The following is a 6,357-nucleotide window of genomic DNA, read 5'->3' as shown; positions in this document are numbered from 1 at the left end:
TGGATGTTTATTTACAAAGTAGTAAAATAACACATTAATGGAACACCATAACATAATAAACAAATCAGTAATCAATAAAACTTTGAAGTGGTTCGAGAAGATACTGGAGAAATACAATAATGATAATAATTACATCGTGTCATGGTGTCTGAAAATTCAGCGAACTCATTAACAAACTCCTTGGGACCAATGTAATCGCCGTTTTATCAAACGCTTCTTACATGTTGGTCTAAAGAAGAATAAACTACAGAGAAACCTGACAGTGTGAACTCTGGGGCAAGAAGGGTTAATGTACTCTATTATAATAAGAGTCCACTGTACAAATGAGCTGCTATAAATCTTTCCATATGGCTGGTTAAGGGTTCACACGTGCCGTACAGGATAAAAGAATTCTAGCTGGAATCCACTCACATTCTGATAATGTGAACACGTATACTCCTTGTCCACCCTCATTCAGTTGCCCCCAAACAAACAAATTCATAAAAACTATATATACTATGAGTATTACGATATCATCTCTGACATTTCTCACGTCTGGATAAAGAATGAAGATTCAAATTTATGAAAGTCTTCCGTCGAGATGTTTTCATCGCAACTGTTTGACAAATTGCCCTACATTGACGTAAATAAGCACTGTATTGATCAGTGTTTTAGTAGTAGCCATGATAAAAAATCATGAGCGTACATATTCAAGCACGATTAGAACCTACGACCTTCTGTTCATGGCTACTACTAAAACACTGATCAATTCAGTGCTTATTTACGTCGATGTAGGGCAATTTGTCAATCAGTTGCAAAGAATTAAGATGCTTTTTATCAGGCAATTTTGAAGTTTGTACCTATTCAGACAAGCATCTCAAGAGGTGCATTAACCAGGGAGCTAAATAAGTACATGTGCATTGTCGCGATAACTGATATTCACATGTAATGTGTAATGATGACAATCAAAGCGGTTACATTACTACTTCATAGATATTTTTTTCTCTCTTTTTTTTTGAAATTTATGACAATTTGCTACACAAGCTTTCCCCTACGTCATCCTCCACATATTGTTTACCATCATACGCGTGTCATACTGGTAAAAAGGAACTATGCTTGATAAATAAAAAAAATGTAAACAAACCTGCAAATATCTAAACTTGAAAATGATTACTTCATTTAGTCAAACAATTGCAAGAAAAATATAACATTTAACAGAAGGAAAAATGCAGGAACACAATAGAATTACCACATTTTATTAAAAACAAAGGTGCAAATACATATTCCATATTTCCCTTCTGCTTGTAATACAATGAACATCCATAGCATTGGCGCTGCAGATACAGCTCCTCTACAATATGAGAGGGAGATGATACACTAGGCAAGTATGCTGGAAAGTGTATTCTGCCAAAAACCTGACAAGGGTCCATAAGCTCCAATACACACCTGCCTCACAGTTCCTGCGAGTTGAAAGATAAATATCAAATTGATACATGTATGTGTGTCTTTATGGGTATGGTATATATCAACGTAGATGCACGCACATCCATAATTACCTGGTATAGAGCAGCATGTACATGGCTATCTGGAAATGATATAATACATCTCAAGATTGACTGGACAGAAAGAAACAAAAGACAGACAGAAAAATGAACAGAAGAAGAGAAAGAAATTCCACTCAACTTGTCCTCAACAAATGAAAAGAAAAAACAAGTGATAGAAAACGTGGTAATGCTGAGTACATTCCGAGAAGGCCATACATTGGACATAAATGTTCAGCAGCGCACTGCATCAGTATGAAAACAAAGTGCTTGCAGTGTTATTCCACAACACAAGTCGTCATATTACCATAATGTGTCGGGGTGATTTACACAGTTAGTCGGGCTCGAGCATGATTGTATGTTGAAGAAAAATTGAAATTTCATTTGAGCAATGTTGTCAAACAGGCATTTGGGGCACAGTGAGGCCTTTGTAGCACACTTAAGGCATGGCATTCTAGTCTGCATCTGCTCATGATTTGATGACAACATTCTCATCAATGGAAGGCCAGAAAGATATAACGCATATCATTATTTTGCACCACACACATACACTTTCTAACATATTCTAATGCCAATACTGAACTACAACATCCTACATCTATTCCTGGGTCTGGATGACACTTTCTCTTAGACTGTGTTGAAACATATGATAAGTGTAGTTCAGTTGACAAGTCAATCTAAAATTCTGCTTTGTTGCTGTTGTTTTTTTTTCAGATGCTATCAAAGGCATATTTCCGGACATCAAGCACTAATAGCTCCAATTACAGAATTCCTGCATGGTCTTGCCTATCTCTGTTGTTGTCTATTGGTAATATGTCTAATATATTCTGAGTAAACATTCTAAAATAGCCGATCAAATAGCTGATCTAACTTCTCACTAAAGTTATCCTTTTGAGTGAGTGTTCTCTGATAAACCATTAACTAAAATTTGATGCAACACTCATATAATTTTGAAATCTAAATTATCAATCCCAAATGAAAAATATACTACCATCACCATTCGGTGCAGAACAATCAAACATTGTCTATTGTGCCATCCAAACATTGAGACATCTACACTGGAGATTCAAGATTTTTGTACACTTGTATCATCATAGCTGCATTTCTACAGCTTTTACATCCAATCTGGTTCTGTATCCAACCTGATATACACATACTCCCCATGCCATATATTTCACCATTGCTTTATTTCTGCACATACAGGGAGTTAACTAATATTCATGCTATCAACAATAAGCCAAAATATTGCCTCCCTTACCTTGAAAAAATGCAGTGTACATCATCTCTATGAAGTTGGGAAATTGCACACTTCACTTCTGGAAAGGGCATAAGACTTTCTCATTTCATTGCTGTGGTTTTCAGCCGTGAAACTGTCTTACATACTTACCATGTTAACAAAATGTGACAAATCCAGGGACGCCAACCCCAAGCATCTCTTAAACAGGAGATTCTCCCACCTGGACCCCACAGCAAACTGGAGACTCTGATCGCTCACACATTATGAGCACATAGCACACATCACAAGTACAGTGTACATTGTCCCTCACAGCCAGCTGGGGTCCAGGAAGCTCTAGTATTATAGATGCTGCCTGGTGCTATCTTAGCCTTATTTTTGAACACATGGGACACAGCAAAAGTTTGGCAGGTGAAAGCTAGATTTTAAGCAGAAGGAAATTCAGCTTAACCTCGAGACACAAAGATAGAGCTGGAGAAACTCAAACTCAAGCGAGAGAGCCCAGAGTTTTGTGAAAATGGCCACAAGGCAAGAGATATCTAGGGGAAAGTGGGAGAGTTGGAGTCTCTGAAGATCAGTAAAAATTGGAGTGAAATTTGCAGAAATATTCACACATAAATGACCATTCAAATGTCAGCGACAATGACATTCAATAGACATAATGAAATAGTCACTTCAAAGAGATCTTCAAAAGATGAATGGTTGATATTACAATTTCACCAAACATCTGGTCTGAATCTCCTAAAGGTCTACTCTCCGACTGTCTTCAGATTTCTTCAGTGTCATCAATAAGGTTTCCTTTGTAGTAAAGTGTTATTCACAGCCATCCTTACACTGAAGAGACCAAAGCTAGACTTATACCACATTAGCATAAATAAACACTTTGCTGAAGACTTTCAGATGGCCTGAAGAGAAAAACCACACTTTACAATATCTTTTGATTTTATATGCACCCAGCATATAGTTCAGTGTTCAATTCATTGCTCACAAGAATTTGATTATCACATCACATTCAACGTTGCTACATTCAACCTTGGCAATGATTTTATCACAACACTGAAAAGCTGCAGTACACTGGATGAAAACCTGTCACATTCTTAAAAGCTAAAGCATGGTTCTCAGAAGGGCTCAAAATTCATCTTCCACCATTTGGATTTGCTTGCAATATAGCAGAAGGCTCTACCAAGAAACTTGTCTGGGTGACACGACTTGCTGGAATAATGGGCTGTTTTGGATTATTTTGAGGTCAAAAGTGTGAAATAATAAAAGACAGTGTACCTGACTTTAATTCCTGAAGCGCCCTCCATGTTCAATATGAGTACGTAGAACGCTACTTGTACATAAGGCTCAAATTGGGCCAGCCCTGCAGAAGTATTGAATCGCACACAGCTAAGAAGCTGCATACATTCTCATGTTTGATGGATACAGCTATGGCCCCACATATTGTAATCAGTGTAATCAAATGTAAAACATCACATTGCAACCACAATCAGGTATGTTCTCAGATTGCATTACTTCCAACGTAGCTTTTTGAATAGCATTTCACATTTTTGTTGTTCCCTAACTGAAATAGTGTTATCACAGCATTATTTCACACATTATCTATGCATATGTCTCCATTCTACAGTACAATGAAACAGTTTCTGCAGGTGTATGAGAAGTACAGTACATGTTTGCCCCTAAATATCCCACTCATTTTGAACAAGCTATGACCAAAGTCAAGAGTAGCTAACTACACATAATCTAACAGATGTCTGTGTCTCTGGAAAAAGGTAATCGGTAATATAAATGATGTGAGGCTTGCTTTTTTTAAATACATCAGTGCACTGCTCAAACATTCAACGGAGTTACAACTTCAGCAATAACTCTGCACTTTCATCATTTCCCAAAGCTAGGAAGGGGCATTTTGATACGACAGTGTCAGTTACCTTAAACTGCCAGGCCATCTGGCATCAAGATCTGAGCAAATGCCAGACACAAATCCACTTACTGGGATGGGACACACTGTACACCAGGGGCCCATTGCATAAAACTTACCGTTGAATTTCAATGGTAACTACCGTCAAAATTAGGCGTCACAGCCAATCAGCATCAAGGATTATAAAATTTACCGCTAATTTCAAGACTTACCGCTAGAAAGGAGCGGTAAGTCCAGCGGTAAGGGTTTTATGCAACAGGGCCCTGAGTAACAGAGAATCAATTCACAGAAGGAAGCCATGAAAGCAATACAAAACTGACAGACGGTGAAAAATTCAAACAAATCTTTTAAGAAAGCAAATAAAGAACTTCCGAGTCATAGCAAATGAAGTAGCATTCCTCAAAGTAATTTTAAATTCGCAGTATGGAAATCTGGGTTACAATTCAGTTTATGGTGACTACAAGTTGTACACACATACAAAATCGACAAAAAATAGACATTTTCTGCATGGTGAAACACATGTTGGCAATGCTAGGATACTCAAATAATTAATTTTTCCGGAGTATGCTGATGCTAAAGCTGCTTAGGCTAAAGATTAATTGCTGGCATATCCACATCTGCGACAACTCGAACACATACTTGCTCGGTCTATGCATACTGATATTTACTGGAAATTTTGTGATGGAATACACAAATTTAAATCATCTTACGCATTACAGCATTTAATCTATAGCGATAACGGCATATGAGGTGGTGCTGATAAATTTGATTAATGTGCTTGCATTCGCAAAAGTGAGAAGGCTTGCAGTGTGGCATGTGTTCATGAGACGGCAAGAAAAAGATATATCATTGTGTTCATAGTTCATGAACAAGCCATGGGACCACTTCACAGAGACGTCTGGTATCATTCTGATTAGCTATAATTGTAGCTGCCACTACACTGGGGAAGGACGTACCGTACGTAACCAGCTGTGAGCATTATAGCCATATTGCTGTGGTGACTGCAATAGCAGCAATTTAAAACAATTTATTGCAATCATCTTTGTGAAATGGAGCCCCGGGACTCATTTTGGCTACATCTTTTGTGTAACTGTAGGTGGAGAGCTACAAATTTGTACTCAAGAAGAAAAAAAATACAATTTATATCAATTAACAGAAAACGGATACTTCCAAAACATATTTACAATTCAAATATATTAGTTCTGCTATGTACAGTATATACAAAATTACAGCTACTGTTAGTACTCACCACGAGTGATTGTGATGAGTACTTGTATGAAAATGATCACAGCTGCCTACAAGCTACACTTTGCAAAAGGGTAGAGCAGTACCTTGTGAAGCAGATCCTATAGGTGCACACCAGAAGTGTTGATTTCCACATGCTGCAAGTAAATGAGTGTGTTGCTACCCACATGGAAAGTAAATTTCGATCACTCTTTGGTCTTTGTTTTGTTTTAGTTTTTTGTTTGTGTACTTTTTTTTTTGGGGGGGGGGGGGGGGGGAAGGGGGTGTGATTCTTGTCTTGCAATGGTCACTCCAGTCAACCAGAAAGCTTGCTCTGGGCTAAACCTGCCAAGTGACTACCCCAGTTCTGTCGACTGAACTGTCAAAGCTGCCTACAGACATTCATGAATACTGTAAAAGTGGTTATTTTCGCACGAGTAATTTTTCACGCTCGACTGCTT

Source organism: Diadema setosum, chromosome 7 (assembly GCF_964275005.1).
Source record: "Diadema setosum chromosome 7, eeDiaSeto1, whole genome shotgun sequence".
NCBI lineage: Eukaryota > Metazoa > Echinodermata > Echinoidea > Diadematoida > Diadematidae > Diadema > Diadema setosum.
Note: the sequence above shows the minus strand (reverse complement) of the source record.